Source organism: Bubalus bubalis, chromosome 23, assembly GCF_019923935.1.
Source record: "Bubalus bubalis isolate 160015118507 breed Murrah chromosome 23, NDDB_SH_1, whole genome shotgun sequence".
NCBI classification, from domain to species: Eukaryota; Metazoa; Chordata; class Mammalia; order Artiodactyla; family Bovidae; genus Bubalus; species Bubalus bubalis.
Genome location: NC_059179.1, coordinates 436,094 through 455,778, shown reverse-complemented (window position 1 = coordinate 455,778; position 19,685 = coordinate 436,094). Strand labels below are relative to the sequence as shown.

The following is a 19,685-nucleotide window of genomic DNA, read 5'->3' as shown; positions in this document are numbered from 1 at the left end:
GGGAAGTCCTCCAAGTTCTACTCCCTTGGCCAGGGCTGGGATTAAGGAGCCCAAACTCATTCTGCTTGTTGCTCCAGGCCAAGGAGTCCGGAGACAAGTTGTTGGAACAAGGATAAAGACTCTCGTCAGAAAGCTAGCTCACAGAAACGGCAGCCTCACCTGTCAAGAGACATCTTCCATTTGTCCGAATGTGGGCGCCTTTATTTATAGAAGGGGCAGGGCTTACTGTGGCACTAACCAATGGCTGAAGGGGCCACTAATTGTCGCTGGTTGTCAGTTATTCACTAATGGCCTCCTGCCTGGGGCAGAGGTTTCCCGTGGCACCGGCCAACGGTGGATCAGAGCTGCCCCAGCTTGTGCCGGTCTCTTGGCCTCTGCACCCAGAGCAGAAAAGTGCCACAGCAGAAAGCAGCCAGTCAGAAGCAGCAACCGCTCCAGCAGTCGTTCTCTAGCTATCAGTGGAGCAAGTCATGCAGGCGGGAGAGGCGACAGTGGCCGCGTAGAGACAGCCGAGGTACCATCAACTGGGATCACCGTCTGAGGCAGCCAGCGCCAGGGGCTCACCCCACAGCCAGCCTGTGACCGCCAGGGTGGCCCCGGATGGGCAGCAAGAGCAGCTGGCCTGCCTGGTGGCAAGGGGGGCTGCAGGCAGAGAGGTGCAGGGAGTGGCCTTGGCCTCAGCGGAGATGAGTAGGATGGTGCAGTGGAGGCAAAAGCCCATCACGTCTCGGGTTTGGGATATGGCAGCCACCACTACACTGGTGGCCTTTTTGCTCAGAAATCCCAGCCAGGCCTGGATCTTGTATCCTCTGCAGGACCGCTCTGAGATGTGTTTGGTGGCTTGAAGAGAAAGAAAAAAAAAAAAAAAAAGGAGCCCTTGAAAACCAGGTATTTACTGAACAGGCCCTCAGGGCAACTCTGGTGTTAGAGATATAACAAAACCACTGCTGGCAAGGAGCTGATGTTATTTTCCTGTTCTCCTTAAATTTTATGAAGAGCAAGGATATATATTTATTCATTTGCCAGGTTTCTGTGTTAAAACTTATATACCAATGAGATGAGATAGCAAATGATTTTGGATGTGTTGAATACTGAGAAGGAAATAAAAGAAGTTAGTGTTTAGGGAATGACAGACTCTCATGGGGAGAGAGGGAACAGGGATTTCGTGCATCAGTTCGATTAGATAGGAGGGGACTGGGATAATAAACAGGTATCGTGCAAATATCTGGGAGATCCAGATAGCTAGGACGAGTTCAAAGCTGTTGGTGAGGGGAAGAAAAGGGTAAACAATGAGAACAGTTAGAAAGCTGATGCAGTAGCCCATGAGAGCAGACCAGTGCCAGGCAAAACTGAACTCTCTAACATATATTGCTTATTTATAACCTCAAATAATTCCTTGTATTTCAATTGATTACCTATGAATAAGAGGCAATCTCTAGAAAGTAAGGAGCAAGCTCATGATCAGAGAGTAAGTGAGGTATAGATGTGTAACTATTAACAGAACTCAAGTCCAGGGCTAGAAACTCCACATTGTTTTTAGGGCAGCCTTCAGCTCTGCTTATCCCCTCCCCCCAAAAAAGTGTGTCAGAATGCAAATTCAGTTGGTGTGAGTCAGTATTCGGGTTTGTTCCACTGAGATATAGACCCAAGTCACTTTTGTGCAGCCTTTTTCAATTGACTAAGCAAAGGGTTCCATGTTTCAGGCTTTAACAATTCCTTTAACTTAGGAGTGTTATTATTATTTAATCTCCATATGGAACAGAGAACATCAGGGTTGCAGCTGGATTCTAGGCAGCAATTACAAGGAATTTTGGGAATGCTTGTCATGAGAAGAACGATTAACTAATTATTCTTTAAAACATTTATTGAATACCTGGTCAATGCCAAAAATTGGACTGGGCCTGGTGATAAAATGGTAACAACATACAGGGTAGTCACTACCCACATGGAGTTTTCCATTTTCAGTGGTTGCATAGGCAGAAATAAATTGTATAAGTGAGGCACACAGGACACAGAGCTCATGAAGGGAGATTTAACCTAGTCAGTTAAATCTGGGATGATTTCCCAGAGAAAACTATGCTTGTACAAATAATAGAAAATACTTTTATTATTTTTTATTGAAGTATAGTTGATTCACAATATTAATTTTAGTTTCAGGTGTACATCATGATGATTCAGCATTTTGAAAGTTTATACCCCACTAAAATTATTATAAGATAATAGCTATAATTTCCTGTGCTCTACAATTTATCCTTGTTGCTTATCTAGAAAATTATTTTTGAATGCCTCTGAAAACCCAAGGCAAAATACACTAAAGAAATGAAGTTGAAGTAATATTGAGGAAGAAAACTGGGATACTATTCCACTGTCATCAGGCCTCCTGCTGTGTTCTTTTTTTTAAATATAAATGTATTTATTTTAATTGGAGGCTAATTACTTTACAATATTATAGTGGTTTTACCATACACCAACATGAATCTGCCATGGGTGTACATGTGTTAGAACTGACTCAAATGTATTTTTTTTTAATGGCTGAGTGATATTCTATTGTGTATATGTACCACAGCTTTCTTATCCATTCATCTGCTGATGGCCATCTAGGTTACTTCCATGTCCTGGCTATTATAAACCGTGCTGCAATGAACATTGAGGTACACGTATCTCTTTCAATTCTGGTTTCCTCGGTGTATATGTCCAGTGTTCTTTGAACAGAAGCTCATTCCTGCCTTAAGGCCTTTGCACTTGGCTGCTGCTGCTGCTCCTTAGTCTGACTGCAGCCTCCTTCATATTCTTCTTATGGTCACTTTTCCACGACCCTCCTTATTTTGATTAGTCCCTGCTTATCGCTCTCAAAACACCCTTTTGTTTTCTTCAAATGTGATGATCTTGTGATGATCTTTTTCTTCCATTAATTTATTTCTTTCTACTAGATTGTAAGCTTCAAGAACCTGGGCTCCTGGATCTCTGGGTCACATCATCAGGCCCAAGTCTGACACATGGTAAGTGCTCAATAAATATTGAAGTGCTGGATAAATAATGAAGGATAAAAGTTTGCACAAGAAGGTTTATACTGTTAATTTATTTTGCACGATATTAATCATGTTATATTCCCTTTACCTAGCAAAATTCCAATAAAACTCCCTTAAAGATGAAGCTGCTGCACAATCCTTTATTGAAGATGAGAAATGAACTTTGCATAATCTGAGATTTAGTTTTGTAAATAAGCCCCTGGAAATTTACTTTGAAGCACATAAAAAAGATAGATTAATGGATAGAGAGACAGATGGATAGATATAAAATAAAACAAGTTTACTAAAATATAACATCAAAATTTTGATTATAGCTAAACTGATGTTCACTGATAAATTCTTTCAACACAACTGTCTTTATGCAAATTTTCATAAATGAATGTGGGAAAGAAAAAGCACCCAAGTATATTCCTCCTCTGAGTAGAGTTTATGTTTAATTTACACTTTCTGTGTCCTTCAGGTGGATGATTAGCAGAGAAATAGTCAAGAAAATTCTTTACAATATATTGTTTAAGCAACAAGTGATATATTTGGTATGATTTCCAGAAGAGAGTTGTGCACTCATATGGTTAATTGGAAGTTGGGAAAACTAGAGCCCATGGCTCACTATTCCTCTGGCTTGAGATCTGGCTGCTGGTTCCAGGGGCTTGAGTAAAGTCAGAAGTGAAAGGTGACTCCCACGTGTTACCTGTTGTAACAGGAGAAATCATTGTTTCACTTGTTACTCATAATTCTTTCATCTAAGGAAATGTGCCCTTGGCATCATTAAGATACTTCAGTGTCTTTCTGTCCTGTGAATCTATTTGTCCTTATGGCTGCTCTTGCTTTTGATGGTTCCAGGATGCGAGAAACCCTCATTACATTAATAACAATAACCAGCATGTGAATGAGTGTTCCTGGCTTATGAAAGTATTCTATTTGCCTTACTTTATTTGGTTGTCCCAACAATGCTGTGTTGCAAATAGGCCAGGTAATATTATGCACCCACCTATTTTACAGATCAAGGCAATGTGTGAGAGACATGGCCAATTTCATGGTATGGTATTGAGGAACTGAAATTAGGACTGAGGTTCTTGACTTCTAATCCAGTCAGTCACCCTTATCTAATGCCCGACTGAAAATGTAGACAATTTTTCACTACCCGATTTTATCAAAAGGAGGGAGGCTAGTTCAAGGAAATAGAGTATCAGAGAAAAGCCATAGGGAAAGTGAACTTTTCCCAGGTTGGATTCATGCTCAGTTCAGTTCAGTTCAGTGGCTCAGTTGTGTCCGACTCTTTGCGACCCCATGAATCGCAGCACGCCAGGCCTCCCTGTCCATCACTAACTCCCAGAGTTCACCCAGACTCACGTCCATCGCATCAGTAATGCCATCCAGCCATCTCATTCTCTGTCGTCCCCTTCTCCTCCTGCCCCCAATCCCTCCCAGCATCAGAGTCTTTTCCAATGAGTCAACTCTTTGCATGAGGTGGCCAAAGTACTGGAGTTTCAGCTTTAGCATCATTCCTTCCAAAGAAATCCCAGGGCTGATCTCCTTCAGAATGGACTAGTCGGATCTCCTTGAAGTCCAAGGGACTCTCAGGAATCTTCTCCAACACCACAGTTCAAAAGCATCAATTCTTTGGAGCTCAGCCTTTTTCACAGTCCAACTCTCACCATCCATGCATGACCACAGGAAAAACCATAGCCTTGACTAGATGGACCTTTGTTGGCAAAGTAATGTCTCTGCTTTTGAATATACTATCTAGGTTGGTCATAACTTTCCTTCCAAGGAGTAAGCATCTTTTAATTTCATTGCAGCATTCACCATATGCAGTGATTTTGGAGGCCAAAAAAATAGTCTGACACTGTTTACTGTTTCCTCATCTATTTCCCATGAAGTGATGGGACCAGATGCCATGATCTTCGTTTTCTGAATGTTGAGCTTTAAGCCAACTTTTTCACTCTCCACTTTCACTTTTATCAAGAGGCTTTTTAGTTCCTCTTCACTTTCTTCTATAAGGGTTTCTCTTTTTAGTTCCTCTTCACTTTCTTTCCCTCTTTCCTTTCTCCCTTCCAGCCCCCTCCCTCCTTCTCTTCCTTCCTTCTCCACATCTTCATTGAGTGTGTCTATCATGTCAGGCAGTTTCTACTCTTATGGATATTGCAGGTTACAGTGGAAGACTAATTAAGGAATCATAGAAATGAATGTAAAATTATACCTCTAGTAATTACTATGGAGTATATCACAAGGAGGCCTTGAATTAATGGAAAGACTTCCCTGAAATCTTTACCAAGCAAAGGACTCACTGCCTGAAGCACATGGAAACCAATACTATGGCACCAGCTTTTGAGAAGAGTTTTATTTTGAGGCCAACTGACAAGGAGACCTGGGAAGGGCTCAAATCTGTGTCTTTGATCTGGGGTTTTGTCAAACATGAGTTGGTGGAGGATGTAGTAGTTGGCAGAAATGTTGGTGGACCAGGTTTCAATTAGTGGGCTTTGGAACTTGTCCATTTATGATAAGATATGGTTGAGGCTTCAACATGAGATATTCTAGGAAGGAGAACACTTCACTTCTAAAAGGATTCTGGCACTCAAGTTCCAGTCATGTCCTGATCCTTTGGTTCCCTGGGGGTGGTAGGGGGACTTAGTTTTTGGGTGTTATTTGAGGTAAAAAATTCTTCTCTTGTGCCTACTTTGGCTGCCTGAGGCTGAAGCTGAGGGAGGGTGTGGTATAAGGTGGGCCAGGGTTCCTGGAGGAGGGCAAATGCTGGTAATATGTTGGCAATCACCAGGTTTCAGATTGCAACTTTATTCCAGGAGCAATGGGAATCCACTGAAGAATTTCAGGTAGGACTGTAACATAACTCCCATGAGTCATTTAGTTTAAATGGAAGTCTGCCCAATTAAGCCATCTTTATTCATGTGGCCAGTGAGCAGAGGGCAGACATCATCCACAGGATTGATCATCTGAATTCTAACTCTGTGCTCAGTGATCTGGGAAGTTGTGAAAGTAATGGGCCTTGGGTGTCCTCCTCTGAGAAGCTTATTGAACAAGCTGTTAAAAAACAATTTCAATTGAGTAAATTTGAAGACTTAATTGGTTTTATTAAATGACTTCTGAATCAAGCAGTATCCCAGTTAGTAAGCAGAAGGGAGTTCTGAGGGGTTGTGCAAATGGAAGGTTTTTATAGGAAGAAAGGAGAGGCAAGGAAGACATCAGCAAAGTATATTTAGGGCAGACACCTTTTTTGGGGGGAGGGGAGAGGGATTACAAGGGTTTTTATCATGCATATATATATATATATATATCTTCTTTCTCTGGGCCAGGGGCAGGAATGGAAAAGGAGTAAAATGCAACAGATTACCACCACATTGCCTACCCCCAAATTCCAGACTAGTTAATTAAGATTACATTTCTGGGGAAGCCTGTAACTGAAATTATGTTAGGTATTGTAGAGGTTTGGTATCATGGACTTTAGCACAAGTGACAATTTTGGGGCTTGTGGTTTTCTCTTTAGCACCTGCACATCTGCATTATATTTCTGGGTACATGCAGTAAGCCTCCTTCCAGAGGGCTCCAGACTTCTTCAGGGCCCTGCAAGAGGGGCAGGCAGAATCATGAGTAGATGAGACTCAGGTCAAAGGAGCTACTTCATGGAATATTTACTCTTTTACTTAATAATTTACAACATTGTCATTTTTAGCTATATCTGAAAGACCTCATTCTATCTTGCCTGGTGGAGGGAGTCAAATACACTGACATGTTTTTGAAGGTGAGTTCACATTTTCTGTATGGAGGAGATTGAGATTTTCTTTTGTTTTATGCTTTTCTGTACTCCAAATCATCACTTTCCTTTTCTCCAGTATTAAAAGAAAAAGCTCTGCTGAATATAAGATAAACCATATAACTATAAACCAACTCATCCTGTGTCCACCTACCTCTCCTACTTTATAAAGTGAAATATTTTTATAGGCTCTGGTGATACAACAGTGAATAGGAGTGATGAGAGTCTTGTCCACCTGGAGTTCCTGGTCTGCACTGGGAGACACATATTACCCAATATGATATTTAATCATGATTGTGATAAAAGTCAGACATGAAGAGAACCACGCATGTGACATGTTTAGTTTTGGGGGCAAGGGAGTACTGAGATGAAGGAAAGACCTTTCAGGTGAGCTTTGGAGAGTGAATGGAAATTGAGAAGGTGACAGGAGGGGTCTGGCAAGTTGGAAGATTATTCTAGGTAGAAGAAAAGGTGACCAGTGTCATGGCAAGGGGCAGGGAGTTATATAGCAACCGTAGGGAGGCCAGATATCTAGAGGGCAGGAAAGGAGGAGGGCAGTGGTAGAAAGTGAAGATGGATAACTGTTCAGGGATCAGATCTGACCAGGTCTAGCCTTGATGGCTTATTTATTTATAAGATACTGTTTTTCTTTTTCCTAATCTTAAAAAAAAAAAAATCAACCAAGGTTTTGGCTGTTAATTTGATGAGCACAGGATTCTCTAGGGAACTATGAATGCTTCAGGATGAGTATGGATTCTCAATTCCTATAGGAAGAGTCACGCCTGCCTGTCCCATCAGACCCTGAAAGCATCTTAGTTTGCAACCCTGGACCAGATGATTTGAGAGTCCCTCCCACCGGTTAAGTTCTAAAGCAAAGACAAATAATACAGAATCCTGGTTTATAAGAAGCTTGAAATTTAGTAGGGCATCGAGGAATTTTCACTAGGAAGTACCTAGAAAGCAGCAGGTAAATGGTAGGAATTACTATTATCATTTATGTGTTAGTGTTGTTCCTTATAATGCCTCATGTCCATGCTGGGCACATGAATGCTCCTTAATAAATAGCTATTGGCTGAATGATTCATAAAGCAGTGAAGAGTCTGGGGACCAGCAGTGAAGGGAAATGAGAGCTGTGGGTTGAGGGACTGTTATTAACTGACAATATCTCCAAATGCCTTCAACATGGGCTTATTCACATATTGCAGTCTATGCTTGGCACACAATGACTTCACCAGAGGTGCCACCTTGTGATAATTATGGCATGGCATTGTGGGAAATAGACTGGAGAAACAGAGAAAATAGATATAAAACTTTCAGACCTAAGGAGAAACTCAAAGTTCCCATTCCCCTTTTACAAAATAAAATGGTATCAGCCATGCAAACCCAACCTTGACCTTGCACAATACTTTTGTTCTGGGAAGTTAAAAAACTTGCTGGCAGACTCATCTTATCCCTCAATCCACTACAAGTCTTGTGGTGGAAGATGTTTAGGAAGAACTAATAGAATATGTTTTAGCTCCATCAACTGTTTATTTTTGGCCTGATCAAATGAAAGTATACCTTTTAGAACTTTATACCATTTAGAACTACCCAGAGAACTGGAGATACTGAACTGCCCACCCTACCCCTACTAATCTCTGTCTTAGTCTCTGTTTTTCTAACTTCCTGAGCAAGAATAGATGAATGTATATTGCTGCTGCTACTGCTGCTAAGTTGAGTCAGTTGTGTCCAACTCTGTGCGACCCCATAGATGGCAGCCCACCAGGCTCCCCCATCCCTGGGATTCTCCAGGCAAGAACACTGGAGTGGGTTGCCATTTTCTTCTACAATGCATGAAAGTGAAAAGTGAAAGTGAAGTTGCTCAGTCGTGTCCGACCCTCAGCGACCCCGTGGACTGCAGTCTTTATATTAAGTCATGGTAAATAGCTAAAAGTCCCAGGAAAGGATTAAGAAGTGAGGAGAGATGGATTTTTAATTCCAAGTTTTCATTAGTCAGCCAGATGACCATCTTGGATGTAAACCTCTCCTTTAATAAAACTATGAGCAATAATATTTTTTGTTTGTTTTGCTGAAATTTTCAAGCCCTAATATGAGAAATAGAATGAAAAAAATTCCTTGAACAAATAAAGGTCTTGTTCCTTCTTTGACTATCATAGACTCACATGGTTTAGACAAAGAGAATGTGGAAGGCCTCTGCCCTGACACTCTGGAGAAATTGACTCTCAATGTTTTAACTTGCATCAAGGCATGAACTACCCATTTCCTCTCTGTAACTGACCCATTGGTAAAGTATTTCCAGATACCATTTAGAAATTGCAGCAGGGATTCCACTTCATTATTTATTTTGTAAACTTGGCTCTAAAGACAGATAAGTAGATATTTGAATTATAGCATAGTTAAATTTGAACACAAGTTGGTTACTCAAGTGTCCTCATTTTTCATAGGTTTTGCCAACAAAGCAAATGCAAAGAAATCAATTCCTAAGCCCATATGAATCTGGAAAGTGAGTCACTGATACTTTTCCAAGATTTCACTCCATTTACTCATAACTGTGACACTTCATTTCTTTCTTCTCTTCTTTATCATTGTTGTTAATTTAAAAATAGCATCCTTTAGAGAGTCCTGGCTCATTGTTCTCCCTTAAGATTGCAAGTCTAGTGCTCCGCTCTGGACTATGTGGAGGGCAGTTATTAGTGACAGCCCTTGCCCTTTATTGTGAACTGTTTCTCTTAATCAATGGTGCTCAGTTTGGAAGTTCAAGTGCCCAGTGAACCAGTCATTGAAAAAGGACTGTTAAACATTTCAGGTGTCCAAGACCTACAAAGAAAAAGCTTACATTAGATGCCAATGTTCATCGCAGCACTGTTTATAATAGCCAGGACATGGAAGCAACCTAGATGTCCATCAGCAGATGAATGGATAAGAAAGCTATGGTACATATACACAATGGAGTATTACTCAGCCATTAAAAAGAATACATCTAAATCAGTTCTAATGAGGTGGATGAAACTGGAGCCTATTATACAGAATGAAGTAAGCCAGAAAGAAAAACACCAATGCAGTATACTAACGCATATATATGGAATTTAGAAAGATGGTAACAATAACCCTGTGTATGAGACAGCAAAAGAGACACGGATGTATAGAACAGTCTTTTGGACTCTGTGGGAGAGGGAGAGGGTGGGAAGATTTGGGAGAATGGCATTGAAACATGTAAAATATCATGTATGAAACGAGTTGCCAGTCCAGGTTCGATGCACGATACTGGATGCTTGGGGCTGGTGCACTGGGACGACCCAGAGGGATGTCCTCTGGACCCCCCAGAGGGATGGTATGGGGAGGGAGGAGGGAGGAGGGAGGAGGGTTCAGGATGGGGAACACATGTATACCTGTGGCAGATTCATTTTGATATTTAGCAAAACTAATACAATTATGTAAAATTTAAAAATAAAATAAAATTAAAAACAAACAAAAGAAAACCCAAACAAACAAAAACAAACAAAAAAGATGTAAATGAACCCATGTCAAACAAGATATTTAGTTCTCTTTTTTTAATTTAAATTTATATATTTTAATTAGAGGCTAATTACTTTACAATATTGTGTTGGTTTTGCCATACATCAACAGGAATCCGCCACAGGTGTATACGTGTTCCCAGTCCTGAATCTCTTTTAATCCATCATTCAACAAGTGCTGATTGAGTACGCATTTTGTGTAACAAACCATGAGGGATAAAAATTAGTCCCAGGTCTCAGGGACCTTACAATTATAAAGGAAATAAGACATTTTGCTAAGAAGTATAGATAAGGAAATAGATATGAAGAAGTAAATAGGATTTGAGAGGACTAAGTCATTATCAGCCCTCAAAATCAGAAGACTAAGGTGTCATGAGTAAGGACTTTGGCAGATGGAAATGGGATTGTAGGACTCTGGTAGAAATGATAGGAGTTTGAATAATATTACCACAGAATAGACCTAAAGGACTTCTAAATGCAGAATAAAGCATACAAAGGCTTTAATCAAGGGTTTTGTGCATAGAAATACATTTATTAATATATACAGTAGCTTCCTTTTTAATCTAATGTATTTTATTTTATACAAAGACAGACAGATAAGAGGTTCATGGGATTCTCCAGACTACTTACAATGCTTATGAATGTGATTTTATTCAGTGTCTTTATAAGATTTAATTCTTGTTAGTGTTGTTGCCATTTTGAATGTTATTTTTGCAGTTTCTCTATGTCAGAAGTTTCTCGAAGTGTATTTTAGAGCACCTAGGGTTCCCTAGGACACTTTCAGGGGATATTCAAGGTCAAAATGATTCCCATAATACTTCTAAGACAGTATTTGCCTTTTTCATTTTCATTTATGCATGCATATAGCATGGGTTTTGCCAGAGGCTATTAAACATGGGATGATGTCATCACTCTGATGTTAACTTTTATTGGCTTTATCTTGTTATTTTAAAATTAATTAATAGACATTTTAAAGCTCTCAGTTTCAATTTCAAATACAATAAGTATCAGTGGATATAACCTCTACAAACAAAAGCTCTTTGATGTCCTCAGTACATTTTAAGAGTGGTTTCTTGACAAAAAAGATTGAGAACCACTACTGTGTGGAATGTCCACTGAATTTGGAAACGAGCATGGAGAAGGAAGCAGTATGATGACTGGATTCTCCAGTTAATCATGGCACACCCGTGTCAGTCTTAGGAGCCGTGGTATTCTGCATGGTTCATAAATCTTTTAATCGTTCATGGCATTGTAGCTGAGAATGCCGAGTCTCCTCTCGGGCCCCACTATCTATACGATGAAATGAGGGGGATTCCAGGGTTCTTCCTTCTGTTATTCTAGGAGTGTGAGATTCGTTGAAAGACTGTATCATGTTGGGGCAGGTTTAGTAAACCTTGCCTGTAAAGTGCCACACAGTAAATGTTTTAATTCTGCATCACAGCTACTCGATTCTGCTGTTTTAGGATGAAAGCTATCATAGAGAATATGTAATGTATGAGTGTGGCTGTGTTCCAATAAAACTACAAAAACAGACTGGGATAGATTGGCCCTTGGACTATAGTTTATTAGCCTTGATTAAGGGAAAAGCTTCTTAAATCAAACCGTGTTGGTTTAAAACCTGTTTCTAGGGAACTCCTACGTGGTCCACTGGTTAAGACTGTGTGCTTAACACAGGTTTGATCCCTAATAGGAGAACTAAGACCCTGCATGCCACACAGTGTGGCCAAATAAATAAAACCTGCTACTACAACTTATTAGCTGTGTGATCTTATACAAGTTATATAACTTCTTCATACGTCAATTTTATCATTTGTAAAGTGGGAATACTCTGAGCATCTAGCTACATCCTATGTCAGTTCAGTTCAGTCACTCAGTCATGTCCGACTCTTTGTGACTCCATGGATTGCAGCATGCCAGACCTCCCTATCCATCACTAACTCCCGGAGTTTAACCAAACTCATATCCATTAAGTCGGTGATGCCATCTAACCATCTCACCCTCTTGTCCCCTTCTCCTCCTGCCCTCAATCTTTCCCAGCATCAGGGTCTTTTGAAATGAGTCAGCTCTTCACATCAGGTGGCCAAAGTATTGAAGTTTCATTTTAGCCATAGCCTTGCTAGACAGACCTTTGTTGGCACACTAATGTCTCTGCTTTTTAATATGCTGCCTAGGTTGGTCATAACCTTCCTTCCAAGGACTAAGCATCTTTTAATTTCATGGCTGCAATCATCATCTGCAGTGATTTTGGAGCCTTAAAAAAAAAAAAATCAGCCACTGTTTCCACTGTTTCCACTGTTTCCCCATCTATTTCCCATGAAGTGATGGGACCAGATGCCATGATCTTAGTTTTCTGAATGTTGAGCTTTAAGCCAACTTTTTCACTCTCCTCTTTCACTTTCATCAAGAGGCTCTTTAGTTATTCTTTACTTTCTGCCATAAGGGTGGTGTCATCTGCATATCTGAGGTTATTGATATTTCTCCTGGCAATCTTGATTCCAACTTCTGCTTCCTCCAGCCCAGCATTTCTCATGATGTACTCTGTATATAAGTTAAATAAGCAGGGTGAAAAGAGTACAGCCTTGACGTACTCTTTTTCCTATTTGGAACCAGTCTGTTGTTCCATGTCCAATTCTAACTGTTGCTTCCTGACCTGCATACAGGTTTCTTAGGAGGCAGGTCAGGTGGTCTGGTATTCCCATCTCTTTCAGAATTTTCCACAGTTTATTGTGCTCCACACAGTCAAAGGCTTTGGCATAGTCAATAAAGCAGAAATAGATGTTTTTCTGGAACTCTCTTTCTTTTTCGATGATCCATCCAATGTTGGCAATTTGATCTCTTTTTTTTTTCTGCCCTTTCTAAAACCAGCTTGAACGTCTGGAAGTTCATTGTTCATATATTGCTGAAGTCTGGCTTGGAGAATTTTGAGCATTACTTTACTAGCTTGTGAGTAGAGTGCAATTGTGCAGTATTTTGAACATTCTTTGACATTGCTTTTCTTTGTGATTGGAATGAAAATATCTAACATGCAAAACAGTTGACAGTGCCTGGCCCCTGGCAAGCCTCCAATAATTATTATTTGAGATAAGCAGATGGATTTGATGAACGCTTTCCCAAGAACAGCATTATTACCTGAGTGCTGAACCAGTCCTGGTTCCTCTCTTTGCTCCTTTTCATTGGTATGCGGCTCATCCAGGTAACATAAGCAATCCAGGGACTTTCAAGCAAACTTTAAGAGAATAAAAGGAAGACATGATCACTCCTTGGGGAGTTTCAGTTCCAGTTACTGGGCTTGCATAGCCACTGGCAGATATGGCTGAGCATTAGAGGAAATGGCAATGACTCAAAGGCTCCAATATAGTGGTGGTTATTTGTTTTTCATCTTTGCAGACCTTTTATATCTAAAGATGACACACTAGGTATTCAGTCATACTACCTGTCTTGCAGCCTGATGTACCAGAGCAGTGTCCCCAGTATTTTCCTTAGTCATTGGTGCAAGGCTCAGAAGATACCTAGATAACTGAAGGTCAGGCTTCTCTGGTGGCTCAGTGGTAAAGATTCCATCTGCCAATGCAGGAGACGTGGGTTTGATTCCTGAGTCATGAAGATCCCCTGGACAAAGAAGTGGCAACCAACTCCAGTATTCTTGCCTGTGAAACCCCCAGAGCAGAGGAGCCTGGCAGGCTGCCATCCATGGGATTGCAAAAGAGTCAGATATGACTTAGCGACTAAAGCAACAACAACTTAAGGATATATGCAATGTGATTAACAGGTTGGCTATTGTCATAAAATAGAAGTGGGCACAAGTTCTGATTTGGCACTGCCACTGGCCCTTATTTGCCCTTAAATAAGTGATTTAATGTCTCTGAACTTTAGTTCTCTTACCAGAAAAATGAAATTGATACTATCTGCATTGTCTGGTTTTGCAAGTTTTATTACATTAAATAAGATAATGCATGTAAAGTGAGTGAAGTAGTTCAGTCGTGTCCAACTCTTTGCAACCCCATGGACTGTAGCCCACCAGCTCCTCCATCCATGGAATTTTCCAAGCAAGAATACTGAAGTGGGTTGCCATTTCCTTCTCCAGGGGAGCTTCCTGACCTAGGGATTGAGCCCAGGTCTCCCACAAGGCAGGCAGGTGCTTTACTGTCTGAGCCATCAGGGAAGCCCACAATGTAAAGCCTTTAGCAAATTGCCTGATGCATAGTAGCTACCATTATTGTCATGAATAGTAATGCAAATGAATGAGGAAGGAATACATTGGGAAGTTGAATAGGGTTATTCAGTTTAAAGTCATTTTGATTCAGGGAAAATTTCTAATCATAAAATAACTTTTTAAAAAACTGGCCTCCTATTATCTTTGGTAAGAATTATGATGTCCAGCTGGATTACTGTTTGAAGGACTTGGTGATCAGGCAGAATACAGTTGACCTTTGAGAAACATGCAAGTCCAGTTAAATGTGGATATTTTAAAGTAAACACACTGTACCACAAGATTAGGGTTGCTTGAATCCACAGTTGTGGAACCACTTATATGGATAGATGACTTGAATATCTTTGGATTTCGGAAACTGAGGTGGGTCCAGGGACTAATCCTCCTCAGATGCTGAGGGACTACTATACTGCAATTGAGAATTAATCACGTGGGAAAAAAGGCAAAATTGGGCAAATTCAGTTTCCAAGAAACTCATTCAATTATTTCAGATGTTTGATCCCACATTTTTTTTTGGAAATGTTTCAGTTACAAGAATTCAGCCAGCCATCATAATCTGCTAATCATAAACAGATCAGATAAGAAAGGTAAGAGGACCATCCAGGTAATAAGAGTAGGAGAATATTATTTTTTCCTTACTTGACTAAATATATGAGTACCATGGTTCCGAAGATTCCATAGAAAGGACCAAATGTGACGAAATAGTGGATATAAAAGCTGCTGGCCCAGGTGATGTCCTGCAGGTAGAAGTGCTTGAAAGTTAAGCTAGTGGAAATAAAACCAGCTAAATCGTATATCCTAGTACTGGAAGGAAGCTGAATCTGGAAAGGACTAAGCATTTACATTTCCCCTTTTCTACCAGCCTGATCTAGTTTTAGAGAAGGAATCAAGTTACTCACCTCCCAGTACCTTCTGTGATACATCTCTTTAATGGATTGCAGGTTCAGATATACTGGAATGAAAAGGAGAGGCCAGGCTGAAAAAAAAAAAAATGATGGTCAACAAATGAGCTGATATGATTCCTGTGGAAGCTAGTGAGAGTTAATCTCGTTAACATGCTACTCCTGGAATATTGTCCCTGAGAAGGGATGCAAGGTGGAGATCCACAACCACATCCTGGATGCTGCTGGGCTTTCAGAGTCTCTGAGGCTGAACCAGGACTTTGGTTCAAGCTCCCTTAAGGAGACTAGGGAAGCTTTGCAGATCTGAGTCATTCTTGATGAAGGCATCCTAGAAGAGCTTCTGCTGTGAGCTTTCAAGTTTTCTCAAGGTCCCTGGAATCTTTCAGTCCTTCACGATCCTTTGTGTTGGACCCTGTCACAATATGTCAAGGTGACAGATATACAGCAGGCATACTGAGTCTGGCCAGATAATTATTTACCTGCTTCTCCCCCAGGACCAGTGAAGTTGTCTGGAGCATGTAGGAGTCATATGGAGACCCTTCATATTTTGACAGCTCCCTTTTTGATCAAACTTTAGTTAGATGCTCTGAGCCCCCTTCCTGACTAGGCTTCATACTTGACCTGTAAGCTTTCAAAGTCTGCGAACTGTCAGAACAAATGATTTTGCCCACCCTACATGCTAAGAGACTCACACAAATGCTAGAAATAGTTTCTAAGGACAGTTTAAAGCTATGTTCCTGGGATGACTCCAACCCCCTTAAAATTCTTGATAAATTTCAAGACTGTCCAAAGAAATTACTGCATGTTCAGAACATCCTTTTTCTTCAATCATTTGTTAGAAAACTTACAATTATAAAATTCTTACTCTGTCCCTCTGGGACGGATCTTCCCTGACCCAGAAATGTCTTTCTCAAGGACTTGGGAGTCATCCCTCTGAAGTACAATCTTTGAAGATCAGGCTCTGTCCTGCAGCCTCTGGGAGGGTAGGAGTTTGACTTTGATAAGCACCAGTTAGAAGACACACATGGCTTAACCACAGGACCAGCTTCCCCTCCCTTTATCTTCTTTCCTTAATTTCCTTTAGCATGTCCCAGTGTTCTGGAGAGTTGAGCTCAGTTTATACTGAAGTACCTTTCCCTACTACAGAAATCTGAATGAAAGCTGTCTCTCCACCTTTATGAAATGTCAAGCCTAATTTCTCTTTGACAGGTTGAGTATGACTCATTTGTACCTGTATTACTAAGTTGAAGACATTTGAAATAAAATGACAAAATGAAACAGCTCCTCAGGACAATGTGGTTTGTAAGCTGGACATTCTTCAGTGAAGCTACAATATTAATCCATTCCTCATAAGCTAAGGCTGTATTGTTTTACTACACACAGGAGGAGAATTCAGACAAGAGACTCCAACAGTTTTTTTCTTATGTGAATACATATCTGTCTGGGCTGGAATAGTTACCTTTCAAACTGGGGCATCAATGTCCTCCACACCCTTTTTGGTCATGAAAGAGGGTAACTACATTAGGATAAGTCCTCAGAATTCTAGAACTGGAAGAGGCTACAGTGGTGGTCGATCCCCATGTCACAGAAAATGGACTCACAGGCTATCTTGGTCAGGCATGAGACAGATGATCACTGGTGGCCAATGTTTGGGCAAACCAGATCATCTGCAACAGTTTCTCAATCTTAACACTGTTGGCATTTTAGTGTCAGATAATTCTTTATTGTCCAGGGCTGTTCTGTGTACTATAAGACATTTCATAACATCCCTGGCCTGTGCCCCATGGATGTCAGTACCATTACCCCCCCTTTGTTGTGATAATCAAAAAAAGTATCTGTATGGTGTCAAATGTCCCACTGGGGGCAACAATGCTTCTAGGTGAGAACCACTGATCTATAGGAAATGTTTGAAATCTTCCTTAATTTGGATTTCTTTTGCAAATGAGTAAGCATGTTTTAGATGAGCATATTTTGGGGTCCTAAACTTTTCTTTGTGAACTTAGTTAATAAAGAAGTTGGACTTCTTTGTTGGACTTCGTTAAGAGCAAAATATTTTTGCTTCTAATATTTTTATTGGTATTAGCATTATTCAGCTACCTTATTTTCTCTCAAGCCTAGAACATATCCAGACCTATCTTATTATATATATATATATATATATATATATATATATATATATATATATTTGTGTGTGTGTGTGTGTGTGTATTCACTAAAATACCTTCTACAATTGTATGTAAGCTGTGGAAACAGTCAACTTTCTTCCACACAGAAGCTCTACAGGTGACTTTTGTTCATGAGACTCTGCTTTTTCTGGCACCTACTATCAGTGCTTGAGCATTCTTTTCCTATTTTTCCTTCCTGTCCATATACCACTATCCTTTTCTTCTTGATAAGTATTGTATTTAGTTTATCCAGGACAAGAGTAACAGTTACCAGACCCCTTGATTGGCATCCTGCCTCCCATCCTTCTTGGAACATCTCCTTCCTTGTACAGTAGCCAGAATGATGAGATGCCCACTAAGAATGCCTAATTTTTCTTCTATTTTCCTTTTCAGATTTCACCCAAGTAAGCCTGAAATAAAACATGCTGCTTTTTTGAGGCACAACAAGACATGATCAGATCATCTCTCTGTGGGAGGATTTCAATCATGCCTTCTGGCTTGACAACTGTTTGCTTCAAGGACATGGGATGATAAGGATTGTGGCTCCCTGGTGATTCACCCATGTGGAAGTACAGGTGCTGCTTCTCGTAGTTGAGGTGTTGGTTTTGTTCTTGCCATACTGAATAAAGAGAGAATAAAACTAAGAACAATATAGACTTCTGTTATTATACTCAAGGTTTGTGTGTGTGTGTGTAGAATCTCTATAGAAAGAGCCATCTGGTCAGAGTTCATTTACTGTCAAACTGAAGGCACTGAAGAATCAGAATTGAAGAGGGAGGAAATATTGTGGTGTCTTTTTCTTTATTTAATTGTGGGCAATTCTTGCAGGGATGGTTTATTTCATTTGACTTCAGAGATTGTGATCGTTTATTATTCTTCCCATGGGAGCCATTTTGAACTTTTTGTCCTGGTGTGGAATGGAATGATGATGGAGGAGAAATATTTCTGATAAGTTTTCAAGGTCTTCTTCAACCTATGTGCTTAGAATTCAGCTTGAAGCTCAGTCTGTTTGTATCCATTCATCCATTTAACAGATATTTTTTGAATGGGTATGTTATAAAACACATAGTCATAACCTCTAGTATCTACTTCATCTTTTCTTCTTTATTTCCATTGTGGATCTCATGCTGTGATTTATTCATTTTAAGGCATGATAATATATAATCTTACCACTGGGAATTTGAGTAATTTCCTAGGGGTCTTCTTACTTAATTTAGTCTATGCCCAAATGCACAAAGACAGCAAATATCTTGAGAGAAGGCATAGAAGTAATGGTTTATCTCTATTTCCTAAGAGGCATTTAATAAACATTTAGTTGAAGGAATTAGTGAATGAATGATAATTCAAACCTCCTCTATAATTTTACCATATGTTCAGTCAGTTAAAACACTGTGAGCTGTGTTTGATTTTTTGCTTTTCCCATTCTTTTTATACCATCACTTCTACATATTTCTTCTGTTATTTGGATATTAAACTTGACCCTTCTTTCTCTTACTATCATAAATTAAAATATATGTCATGGTGTTAAAGTTATGATAATTATTTATGATATTTAGTTATGATAATTAGTTATCATAATTAGTTATCATAATTAATTATGATACTTACTCCCAAGCTTCTGGATATTTAAGTGGTCAGAAACTTGAAAGAGGGAGTCAGTGGGAAACTTTGGAGAGTTGGTAAATGTAGGTGAAGGATTGATTTTTGAGTATTGCTCCAAAAGAGAAGTCTAACTTTTCCATAGTACGAGAATAGGACCTTGCCCTAGAGGATTTAATTAATACTTGTTAAAGGAATAAATGGTTTAAGAAAGTGGTAGAAAGACTGACAGTAAAATGGGAAGAACAGAAATGCTTAGGGCTTATCAGAATTAGTTTTGTTGTGAAACAACTGAATTTTAGAGATTAAATTATTTTAAGTAATGTGTTGTGCAGTTGCTTTGAAATTAAAGTATACAGGAACCTAAGGCTTGAGGGATATGTCTCTAGAATGATGGAGAAGCGATGATGTCTCCATCCTCTGTGAAGAGGCAGCATGTGAACTAGATACGGTTCTATAGAAGCACTTCTGGAGGGGGCCAGGCTGCCTCATGAAC

At 39.9% G+C, this 19,685-nt stretch overlaps 1 long non-coding RNA gene across 4 annotated transcripts; it reads left to right on the top strand.

The window, feature by feature from the left end:
• Positions 1-290: 290 nt before the first annotated feature.
• Positions 291-18,213, top strand: LOC112577688. Of its 4 annotated transcripts, none has more exons than XR_006547978.1 (3): positions 291-514; positions 2,931-2,999; positions 17,984-18,213. It is a non-coding gene; the product is annotated as an uncharacterized LOC112577688 (long non-coding RNA). The 4 variants fall into 4 exon arrangements; XR_006547976.1 differs by lacking the exon at positions 17,984-18,213 and adding an exon at positions 6,718-6,796; XR_006547975.1 differs by lacking the exon at positions 291-514 and adding an exon at positions 2,611-2,651.
• The last annotated feature ends 1,472 nt before the right edge of the window (positions 18,214-19,685 follow it).